The sequence below is a fragment of the Lynx canadensis genome, chromosome E1, assembly GCF_007474595.2.
Source record: "Lynx canadensis isolate LIC74 chromosome E1, mLynCan4.pri.v2, whole genome shotgun sequence".
NCBI lineage: Eukaryota > Metazoa > Chordata > Mammalia > Carnivora > Felidae > Lynx > Lynx canadensis.
In genome coordinates this window covers 27,545,986-27,558,720 of record NC_044316.2, presented here as the reverse complement: position 1 = coordinate 27,558,720, position 12,735 = coordinate 27,545,986, and the positions used below count along the sequence as shown (strand labels likewise).

Genomic DNA, 12,735 nt, shown 5'->3' with positions numbered 1-12,735 from the left:
CAAAGGACATAGAGAGTCAAACTGAGAAACTGACAACTATAGAGAACAAAATGATGTTTACCAGAGTGGAGGTGGGGGGGGGATGGGTGAAATAGGTGATGGGGATTAGGGAGTGCACACATCATGATAAGCACTGGGTGATACATAGAATTGTTGAATCACTGTATTGTATACCCTGAAACTAATAGAACACTATATGTTAACTATACTGGAATTAAAATTTAAAAAAGAAGAAAGTAAGCTTTAAATTGACACATTGAGGACTGTGTAAAAACGTGAGTCAGAGGGTTTTTCTTTCTTGCACTTGGCTGAACCTGATCAAATTTACTTTGATCTTTCTTTGCTTGGTACTAATAGAAGCAATACTTTTTTCTGGTTTCAAAATGAACAGGTACTGTATACACTATACTTGTAAATCAGTGTTTCAGGTATTGCCATTTTGAGACCCATGTGGCAGAACAAAGTTCATTTTGCTAAAATTATGATCAATTATCCCAGAACATAATTTAATAGAATTCTGTGTATATTGTTTTAAACATGGCTGTGATTTTTATGGACACAGTTGACTGAACAAAGAACTATATTTAGTACCTTATTTGAAAGTTACTGTAATTAAATCTGATTTAGTTCTAATTATTACTAATACCATAGATAGTACAAGCAAGGAGAAAAATGCAGCTCATCAAAGAAGAGACCCATGAGATAGGATGCAGCTAGTTTGAATCTTAATGAAAAATTCCTAGGATGCCAGCACATTTGCACTGTCATTAATGAGAACTGTTGTACAAAGACCTCACCTGAATAGAGTGACTCCATGGAGTACCGATGACTTTACATCTCTACAAAAAATAAAGAGTTTATGTTTTTCATTTGTTGAGAGGTTATATCTTGTTAAACTGCATAATGAGTGCCATGGCTTGTGATTTAAATGTATTATGCCCTTTCTGCACTACCCATATAATGTTCTGGGTTCCATTCATAACTTAAAGGGAAAATTTCACAATGTTTGGAGTCCTTGATGTTCTGCAAGTAAAGGAGAATGTCCTCAAATTCCTTGCAGTAGGAACCTCGACTTCTAAGTGGAACAATACATCTACAAAAGGAAAAGTGATGGCTTCCACTGGCAGCTCATGCCTTTGGTACAGTTGAAAACTCGGCTGATGTCAGTGTCCTGTCATTCTGGAATACTGGCCAGCAAGCTGTGGTGAAGTTTGCTGCTGCCATTGGAGCCATTGCTGTTGCTGGCCACTTCACTCCTAGAACCTCCATTAATCAGATCCAGATAGCCTTCTGGGAGCCAAGACTTCCAGAGGTTATTGATCCCAAGGCTGACCACCAGGTCTGCCACAGTGTCTTTTGTTAATATGCCTACCATTGCTTGGTGTAACACAGACTTTCTTCTGTGCTGTGTAGATACTGACATCCCTTGCAACAAGGGAGCTCACTCATTGGGTGTGATATGGTAGATACTGGCCTGGGAAATTGTGTGCATGTGTGGCACTGTCTCCCATGAACACCCGTGGGAAGTCATGCCTAATCTCTACTTCTCCAGAGATCCTAAAGAGACTGAAAACAAAGAGCACCCTGCTGCTGAAGAGGCTGTGACCAAGGAGGAACTTAAAGGTGAATGGACTGCTCCTGGACTTGGAAGCAGTTGACTGGTATGAAGGTGTAGAGGTGCCCTCTCTGCCCATAGAACAGTTCTCTACTAAAGACTGGAGTGTTCAGCCTGCCACTGAAGACTGATCTGCAGCTTCCACTGCTCAGGCCACTAAATGGGCAAGAACAACAACTGAGTGGTCTTAAGCTGTTCTTCCACAAACTCTTAAACAAAATGGAAATAAGGTTGATGGCAAAAACTAAGCAGCTTTTAAAAGTTGGAAAAAATATATTATGAACATGAGTTTTTATTTTGCTTCAGAAGTTTTGTTTTTGCCTTTGGGAAGCACTCAAAATGCTATTCATTTACTAGCAAGTGTATTGTAGTTTATAGCATGTTCTATAAGATTTCATCTCCAAGAATAGGGGATATCTGGTTGGCTCAGTTGGTAGAGCATGAGACTCTCAATCTTAAAGTTGTGAGTCCAAACCCCATGTTGGGCATGGATCCTACTTATATATATAAAAAAAAAGTTTCATCTCCAAGAATAAAATTTCATATTTGTATGTAGAGACAATTTGTATAAGGTAAAATTTCTACAATCTTGATTAATTTTTGAAGGAATGTTATTTTTATTATCCTTAACTTTTTAGTTGAGTTTCAGAACATTTTCCTTGTATTTATAAACAAAAGACTATGGTCTTTATTTTATCAGAAAATTAGGAAACTTTTTTCTTCCTTCCTTTCTTTCGTTCAGAAACATTTTCCTGTATTTAATTGCCATGTTGCTTGCAGGTTTTGGCTTTTCTGCAGATAACCAAAATGTCAGTAGGTAGGGAATTCTGTAATCTGAGACTAGTATTTTGAAATCTGCTATAATGATATAGTGATATATTTCTTGATTTTTTCACAGAAAATTGTGAAATACTGGCAAACTTAAAATATTTATTCATTAATGGGTAGGTTGTTATTTCTAGTCTTCTTCCTGAAATGTAAGGAATTAAAATTTAAATTTTTTACTTATAGAATAAGTCAGAAACTGATACTAAATCAAAAGATTGAAGATAATTAGGACATTATAATGATTGAGAAAGCTGAAGACAGTTTGTAAAATTTTAGATTTCAACCTAAATTATTAGATTTTAACAGTGGTTGGTTAAAATATATCTCCTAAATGAAATATATGCATGTTGAATTAAATTACTACACATTATTGTAAAATCTATAGTATTTGAACTTAAGATATTTTAAATAGTTATGTTTTGCTTTTTAAAATTTGACCATATAGTAAAACTATTTGCATAACCAACACAAGTAGCTTTGGGACATCATTAGGGAATGTGAAGCATATTCTCCATTGTTAATGAAAAGGGTGAGATTTTTCTAAAGGAAAAGAAAAATGGAAAATCAAGATACTGCTTTTTAAATTTTCTAATTCCTGTTTTTCAAGGAATAAATAGCTGGTTCACATGTTATATTTCTAAACTTATCACTTCCCTACCAAAGAGATAAATACATCTTCACAATGATTTTACAGATTGCTGGGAGTTCTTTGGTCTATATTATAGGAAACCTCAATTTTTCAACAAATTGTATTTTAAAAGTTTCTTTTTAATTTTATTTTAGGATTTTTTTAAATGTTTATTTTTGAGGGAGAGAGAGATGCAGTGAGTGTAGGGGAGGGGCAGAGAGAGAGGGAGACACAGAATCCAGAGCAGGTTCCAGGCTCTGAGCTGTCAACATAGAGCCCGATGTGGGGCTCAAACTCATGAACTGTGAGATCGTGACCGTGAATCATGACCCATGACCTACGCTGAAATCAGACACTTAAATGACTGAGCCACCCAGGCATCCATATTTTAGGATTTTTAAGATTAAGATTCTTAACTTAATTAAGATGCTTAAGATGCTCTCTCTCCCTCTCTCTCTGCCCCCCCATAAAAATAAATAAACATTTTTCTTTAACTCCTAGTTTTCTTAGGGGTAACAGTTTACAAACAGAAAAATTGAGAGAGATTTTGTTATTAATGGTTAGATGGTCATTGAAAGATTATAGTAAGTAGAACTATAAATAATAAAAGTTTGATATGTGAATTATATATATTATATCAGTGAAGCTATTATCAAAAGTAAAATAAGAAATAAAAGTTTGAAAGGGGGAATCATTTCTTGTGGCCAAACTTCCAAATAAGGAAAGAGTGACTTTACATTACTTACTTATTTGTATTTGTTATGAGAAATATGCCAAGCAAGTCGTCAATTTAATAAATTCAGTAAAAGATCTTAATCTGCTACCTAGGGGGAAAATACAAATGGAAAACACAGATCAAGTAATCATCTGGAAACTAAGAATATTTTAGGAGTTTAAGATCCGTTTAGAGAGTCATCAAGTATAGTTTTTTTTTGTTTTTGTTTTTTTTTAATTTTTTAACGTTTATTTATTTTTGAGACAGAGAGAGACAGAGCATGAACGGGGGAGGGTCAGAGAGAGAGGGAGACACAGAATCTGAAACAGGCTCCAGGCTCTGAGGGTCAGCACAGAGCCCGACGCGGGGCTCGAACTCACGGGCCGCGAGATCATGACCTGAGCCGAAGTCGGCGGCTTAACCGGCTGAGCCACCCAGGTGCCCCTCAAGTATAGTTTTGAAAATATTTATGAAAACTGACTTTTGCTGCTCAAAGTTGGGGAACAAAGTTACAGATGATATCTATTTCTTCTTTTTAGTAATTCAGTCGAATTTTAGTAATTCAATCGCTGCTAAATGAAGAAATGGTGACATGAAACTGATGAGTTATCCAAAAAAGGTGCCAAACTATAATGATTTTATTTTCCCCATCTTTCAACATATTTTTCTCTTTTTTCCTTCAGAACTCTTGCTAGATAGAGATGACAGCAGGGTGTTCCTGCAATAATCTAGACTCTGGAATTTGGCAGCTAGGAACTAAAATGCTTTTCAACTACTTAGTTTTACTCTTTGTACAAATTTTTAGTGGGAGATCTTAACTGAATATTCTGATTATGTTGCAAAAGGTGCATCCAAGGACTTACAGAATTAGAAACACACTTTGAAAGAATTTATTTTATGATTATTTTGTTTTTATTTTAGAGCAGAGCATGAGCAGAAGAAAGGGGCAGAGGGAGAGAGAGAGAGAGGAAGAGAGAGACAGAGAGAGAATCTTAAGCAGGCTCCACATTCAGTATGGAGCTCAACTCGAGGCTCAATCCCATGACTCTGAGATCATGACCTGAGCCAAAACCAGGAATCAGACACTCAACTGACTGAGCCACCTAGGCACACCAGAAAATATTTTAATGCACTTATTATTTTTAATATCTTTGAAACAAAATACAACTTGTAATGTTTTACTGTTACCTTTAATTTTTGACCATATGTTTAAAATCTAAAATTAGGTTATCATTTAAGAAAACAAAGTTAGGCACTGAAATAAATTAACTTTTAAAAAGATTTGGGTTTCAACATTTTCAGTAGTCTTGGACTTAAATGGGAGGTTAGTGTTTTCTTAATCAACAGGATCAGGAATATGAAGATTCCTGCAGGGTTTTACACAAAAGAAGTGTAAACATAAGTACTTTGCCAGAATAGAGCAGTGAGAGTCTATAATAATTTTTTAGGAAAGAATCTGGTGATATCTCCTGAATATGTAATCTTTTGGCTAGAATTGCAGACTTCTTAAAAGCATAATTGTTAAGAGAAAATTTCTCTTCTGATTCTGTTGTGCAAGAGTTTTTTTTTTTTTAAGTTGGTAATAGTCTACTGTTTTTGGTTATTAAGAAATATATATGTAATATATATAAGATACATATTTCACTTTCTGTAGATTTTATTGTCTTAAGTGCTTTGGTGGTGACTTTAATGTCCTCATCAAGTAGAATATTACACAGCAAGTAAAATCATTATTATTTAGTCTTGTTTTTGAGATTCTAATTAATTAAAGAAAATATTCCCCACCTACTAAGTATTATACCAGTCCTTTTTTATTTTCCTTTCACTTCTTCCCTTTATTTTCTCTCTTTAAAAAATTAACACAGGGGCACCTAGGTGGCTCAGTATGTTGGGCGACTGACTCTTGATTTCAGGTCAGGTCATGATCTCATGGTTTGTGGCTTCGAGCTCATCAGCATGGAACCCCATGCTGTCAGTGCAGAGCCTGCTTGGGATTCTGTCTCTGTCTCTGTCTCTGTCTCTGTCTCTCTCTCTCAACCCTTCCCTACTCAGTTTCTCTCTCTCAAAATAAATAAACATTTTTTAAAAATTACACAAATGGAGGCACCTCACTGTCTCAGTCGGTGGAGCATGTGACTCTTGATTCTGGGGTTGTGAATTCGAACCCTGTGTTGGGTGTAGAAAAATAAAATCTTTAAAGCATTTACAAAAATTTTTATTTTGAGAGAGAAAGAAAAATCTTAAGTAGGCTCCATGCTCAGGACGCAGTGCAGAACAGGACATGGGGCTGGATCCCATGACCCTGGGATTATGACCTGAGTCAAAATCAAGAGTTGACCGGGTGCTCAACCAACTGAACCATGCCAGCTGCTCCTAGATGAATAAAATATTTTAAAAAATTGCAAGAATATAATAGATGAAAATATGTTCATTGTAAAAGCTTTTTTAAAAAAAATTTTAATGTTTTATTTTATTTTTGAGAGAGAGAGAGAGCATGAGGAGGGGAAGGGCAGAGAGAGGGAGACACAGAACTTGAAGCAGGCTCCAGGCTCTTCTCTGTCAACACAGAGCCCGACTCCTGGCTTAAATCCACTAACTGTGAGATCATGACCTGAGTTGAAGTCAGTCGCTTAACTGACTGAGCCACCCAGCACCCCCATTGTAAAATGTTTTAAAATGGAAATATATACAATAAAAAGCAAAAGCTTCCCTCAACCCCCCAACTTACTCCCCTATCAAGAAATCACCATTTTGGTATGTTCCATTCCAAATCTATTTTTGTATATTTACATACTGTTTTAGATATTGAGGATTTATTTTTTTATTTTAAATTGTTTTTTAATGTTTATTTATTTTTGAGAGAGACAGAGACAGAGTGTGTGTGGGTCAGGGGCAGAGAAAGAGGGAGACACAGAATCCGAAGAAGACTTCAGGCTCCGAGCTGTCAGCACAGAGCCCGACACAGGTCTCAAACTCACGAACTGGCAGATCATGACCCGAGCTGAAGTTGGATGCTTAACCCACTGAGCCACCCAGGCACCCCTTGAGGATTTTTTTAAAGATTTTTTTTAATGTTTATTTTTATTTTTAATTTTTATTATTTTTTTAATGTTTATTTTTGAGACAGAGACAGAGCATGAACGGGGGAGGGTCAGAGAGAGAGGGAGACACAGAATCCGAAGCAGGCTCCAGGCTCTGAGCTGTCAGCACAGAGCCCAACGCAGGGCTCGAACTCACGGACTGTGAGATCATGACCTGAGCCGAAGTCGGACGCTCAACCGACTGAGCCACCCAGGCGCCCCTGTTTATTTTTATTTTTGAGAGAGCCAGAGCATGAGTGGAGGAGGGCCAGAGAGAAAGGGAGACAGGATCTTAAGTGGACTCCACACTGTCAGCACAGGGCCCGATGTGGAGCTCGAACTCACAAACTGTGAGATCGTGACCTGAGCCGAAGTCAGATGCTTAACTGACTGAGCCACGCAGGCACCCCTTAAATCAAATTTGACTTTTATTGTAGGATAATCTGGTTGAGCCATTTGTTAGGGAAACTACTACTACTGCTACTATTTCTACTCTGTTGTCATTGTCTTCGTCTTCTTTTTCTTCTGTATTGTATTTATTTTATTTTATTTTATTTTATTTTATTTTATTTTATTTTTTTATTTTATTTTATTTTATTTTATTATTTTATTTTTTTTTTTTATTTTATTTTATTTTATTTTATTTTTTTTATTTTATTTTATTTTATTTTATTTATTTTATTTTATTTTATTTTATTTATTTGGGGGAACTTCTGACCCTAACTCCATTTCATCTGTCTGGTTCAATAGAATCAGGGAGGAGAACTGCTAATCTGTGAATTCAGCATTAACCTATGTATAAAATCACTTAATCCCCTTGTTTTTTACTATAGTACTTATGCCCTCAACAGTTTCTGGTGTCTCTTCATCAAGAGATGCCTGTTTTATCCTCTTGAGGGAAAAAGCTGCAGACTTCTGCCAAAATTGGGAAGTTAGGGAAGGTAGTCATCTAGGTGTGGAATGGGGCATCTAGGGATGCACCAGCTTCTTAAACAGCTTTCACTCAGTTTTTCTTATTTTATCCATTCCATTTGCCACTTACCCCCAGTTCTACAGGTACTTAGTGTGGCCAGTTTTTGTTTATTTAGAGGATTCTTTTGTATATATTGGGTTTGTTCTCAGCTTTCCTCACTGTTGGTTTAAGACTTGGCTTTCTGTGTCCTGCTACTTCAGTTGCCACTCCATCATCTACTTTGTGTCGCCTTTTTTCTTCCTCTCTTTCAGTTATTATTTTAAAATATTCCCTTTACCATTGCCTGGCAGGGTTTCTGGAGGGGGCAAGTTGAATGTGTTCAATTTGCCCTCTAAACCTGGAAGTCTCACTTATTCTTTCTTTCTTTCTTTCTTTCTTTCTTTCTTTCTTTCTTTCTTTCTTTCTTTCTCTCTCTCTCTCTCTCTCTCTCTCTCTCTCTCTCTTTTCTGGTTTTATAGATTTATTTTCAAAGGGTAAAACAGACAATTTAAATACAAGTCTATTTTGCCCATTGGATACTCTTTTCTGCTTTGTTGAAGATCAATTGGCCATATTTGTGTAGGCCCATTTCTGGGTTCTCTATTCTATTTTGTTGATCTATGTGTCTGTTTTTCTGCCAATACCATACTGTCTTGATGGTTACAGCTTTGTAATACAAGTTAAAGTCCAGGATTGTGATGCCTCCAGCTTTGGTTATCTTTTTCAACATTTCTTTGGCTATTCGGGTTTTTTTGTGGTTCCATACAAATTTTAGGATTGTTTAGGATGCTGTTATTTTGATTGGGATTGCATTGAATGTGTAGATTGCTTGGGTAGTATTGACATTTTAACCATATTTGTTCTTCAAATCCATTAGCATGGAATGTTTTTCCATTTTTTTGTGTCTTCTTCAATTTCTTTCATAGGCTTTCTATAGTTTTCAATGTACAGATCTTTTACCTGTTTGGTTAGGTTTATTCCTAAGTATTTTATGGGTTTTGGTATAATTGTAATTGGGATCGATTCCTTGATACCACTTTCTGTTGCTTCATTATTGGTGTATAGAAATGCAACTAATTTATGTCCATTGATTTTATATCCTGCGACTTTGCTGAATTCATGTATCAGCTCTAGCAGTTTTTTGGTGTCTTTCAGGTTTTCCCTGTAGAGTATCAGATGACATGATACATGTAGAGTGAAAGTTTGACTTCTTCCTTTTTGTTGTCTGATTGCTGAGGCTAGGACTTCCAACACTATGTTGAACAACAGTGGTGAGGGTGGACATCCTTGTTGTGTTCTGATTGTAGGAGGAAAGCCCTCAGTTTTTCCCCATTGAGGATGATATTAGCTATGGGCCTTTCATATAAGACTTTTATGATGTTAAGATATGTTCCTTCTATCCCTATTTTCTTGAGGGTTTTTATCAAGAAAGGATGCTGTATTTTGTCAAATGCTTTTTCTCCATCTATTGAAAGGATCATATGGTTCTTATCCTTTCTTTTATTAAATGTGATGTATCATGTTAATTGATTTGAGAATATTGAACCAACCCTGAAACCCAGGAATGAATCCCGCTTGATTATGGTGAAGAATTATTTTTAATGTACTGTTGAATTTGATTTGCTGGTATCTTGTTGAGAATTTTTGCATCCATGTTCATCAGGGAAATTGGCTTGTAATTCTCTTTAGTGGGGTCTTTTTCTGGTTTTGGAATCAAGGTAATGCTGGCTTCATAGAATGAGTTTGAAAGCTTTCCTTGAAAAACTCAACAGATGAACATAGGGGAAGGGAAGGAAAAATAAGATAAAAACAGAGAGGGAGGTAAACCATAAGAGACTCTTAAATACAGAGAACAAACTAAGGGTTGCTGGAGGGGTGGGGGTGGGGGTATGGCTTAAATGGGTGATGGGGATTTAGGAAGATACTTTTCTGAAAGAGCACTGAGTTCAGATGTAAGGGATGAATAACTGGGTTCTACTCCTGAAGCCACGACTACACTGTATGTTAACTAATTTGAATTTAAGTAAAATTTAAGAAGTAAAATAAAATAAAATACAAGTCAAAACAGAATTTCTCTGTCAAAGACAACAATAATGCCAAAACACATTCTCAGTTCCAGACACTTGCTAGCATCTTTTGAGTCTTCTCTAAGAGAAAAAAGACATCTGATATTTTATTCATAACCGAAAATAATTTCTGTTTGCTAGCATAATTCGTTCTTTAAACATGTTTTTAATCCAAAGCACTTATATATCAAAGCAAATTTCCCCATAAGAAATCATGGAAACTCAGATGATTCGTTGCCAACTCAAAAATATTCCTATAAAAATGATTAAAATACTGTATGTAGTATAATAAAAAATAAAAAATATAAAGAAAAATAAATTAACCTGCACTTAGCTTTGAAAACCTTCGTGGCTGGTGTGAGGGAGACAGGAGAGAGGAGGGTTATTGTGTAGGATGACTTTCACTATCACTAATGGAATCACTGCTATCTATTGGCTCAGTGGAATCTTTTTCTACATAGGAGCCATTATATATGCTCACATGGATGTTTACTACAATACAGTATTAATAAACTCCTGTCATATGCTGTATTTAATGTAACTGGTAATAAGGCAGCAGAGGAAAGGATCATTACCTGCAGGCAGCCTGACCTAGAATGAAGCAAAGGATTTCTAAACCTACTCTGGTATGGAGAAGCAAAGGACTGTCCATAGGTGCTTTGAAGTGACAAAAAATACACTAGTGTCAGTTGTGGGCACTTTGCAACTTCTGAAAAATCACTGATTTCTGCCAAACACTGCAGCCTCAGACCAAGCATCAGAACATGGGATCACCCCCAATCCTGCAGTGAGAGAGAGAGAGAGAGAGAGAGAGAGAGAGAGAGAAGAACAATTGGCTCAGGGGTGATCATGTGACATTTGGCATCACATACTACTCGTATTGCAAGACATTTATTAGAAATGTTTTCTTTGTCTTGCAAAACACTCGCAGAACAAGTTACTCAAAATCCAGGGTTTTACTGTACATCCTCCTTATCCGCAATGTGATCTCAGTTTCTTGTGGACATACTAACTTCTCAACATCTGTATCAGGAATTTCAAACCCAAATTTGTCCTCCATGACCATGATAATCTCCACTTGGTCCAAACTGTCTAGGCCCAACTCTCTCATAAAGTGGGAATTTATTGAGAGCTTTTCAGGATCAATCTTGTCATAGAGTTTTAAGATGTAAAGAACACAGTCCTTGATTCCCTCTAATGACCAACGGGGTTCATCACGGTACTGGTGGTATAACTGTGTAACTGGAACCTGCATGACCACCGAGGCCAAACGCGAAGCCCCAGGCCTCATACAGGCCCCTGGGGGGCACAGGGTGATATTGAGTGGCTGGGCTGCCGCCAGTGTGGGGACCCAGGGTGGTGGCACGAAGGCTACAGGCAGTCACAGACATGGCAGAAAGGACAAAAGCTGCCATGGCTACACCGACCCAGGATGCACTGCCTCATATTATTTCTTTGATAGAGAGACAGCAGTATATAGTTGTTGAGAGTGTGAGTTATGGCACCAGACTGCTTGGGTTTGAACTCTGGCTCTGCCACCTACTAGCTATTCAATTAACCTCTACATTCCTAATTTTCTTCATCTTTAAGATGGGGATATAATAATACCTACCTCATAGAGTAACCAGAGAATTAATTAGTTAATTAAAATTATTTAAAGCACTGGGTGCCTGGATGACTCATTCGGTTAAGCAACCAACTCTTGATTTCAGCTCAGGTCATGATCTCCTGGTTCATGGAATTGAGCCCCACATCAGGCTCTGCGCAATAATGGCACGGAGCCTGCTTGGGGTTCTCTCTGTCTCTCTGCCCCTTCCCTGCTCTCTCTCTCTCTCTCTCAAAATAAATAACTAAACTTAAAAATATTTTAAATTATCTGAAGCACTTAGAACAATGTCTATCACATATAGTATGCCCTTAATAAGTATTTGCTCTTATTTTTTCCCCCTCTCTTTTTTCTGTCCTCTTTTCCTGGAATTCCTATTAGTCAAAATTTTTTGTTGTTGTTTAGCTTGTTTTTTATTTTTTAAAATTTACATCCAAATTGGTTAGCATATAGTGCAACAATGATTTCAGGAGTGGATTCCTTAGTGCCCTTACCCTTTAGCCCATTCCCCCTCCCATAAACCCTCCTGTAATCCTCAGTTTGTTCTCCATATTTATGAGTCTCTTCTGTTTTGTCCCCCTCCCTGTTTTTATATTACTTTTGTTTCCCTTCCCTTATGTTCATCTGTTTTGTCTCTTAAAGTCCTCATATGAGTGAAGTCATATAATTTTTGTCTTTCTCTGACTAATTTCACTTAGCATAATAACCTCCAGTTCCATCCACGTTCCTCCAGTTCCATCCATCTCCTTTTCTGTCGTTTTGCTGATTGTTTCCTTTGCTGTGCAGAAGCTTTTTATTCTGATGAGGTCCCAGTAGTTCATTTTTGCTTTTGTTTCCCTTGCCTCCTGAGACATGTTGAGTAAGAAGTTGCTGCGGGCAAGATCAAAGAGGTTTTTGCCTGCTTTCTCCAGGAGGATTTTGATGGCTTCCTGTCTTACATTGAGGTCTTTCTTCCATTTTGAGTTTCTTTTTGTGTATGGTGTAAGAAAGTGGTCCAGGTTCATTCTTCTGTATGTCGCTGTCCAGTTTTCCCAGCACCACTTGCTGAAGAGACTGTCTTTATTCCATTGGATATTCTCCTATTAGTCAAAGTTAATCTCACTACACTGATGCTTGAACTATCTTACCTTTTCTTTGATTTTCCATTTCTTGTTTAATTCTACTTTCTTGAAGATTTTTGTAATCTCTATTTAATGCCTTATTTCATCAATCATTTTAAATACCAAATAGCTTTTATGATACCTG

The 12,735-nt window shown here is 36.8% G+C and overlaps 1 protein-coding gene and 1 pseudogene across 1 annotated transcript in view; both read left to right on the top strand.

Moving 5' to 3' along the window:
• Positions 1-12,735, top strand: part of PPM1E (protein phosphatase, Mg2+/Mn2+ dependent 1E) — a 227,555-nt gene that overhangs the window by 124,429 nt on the left and 90,391 nt on the right. The gene's annotated exons all lie outside the window — the stretch shown is intronic.
• Positions 1,003-1,843, top strand: LOC115501104 (annotated as a pseudogene).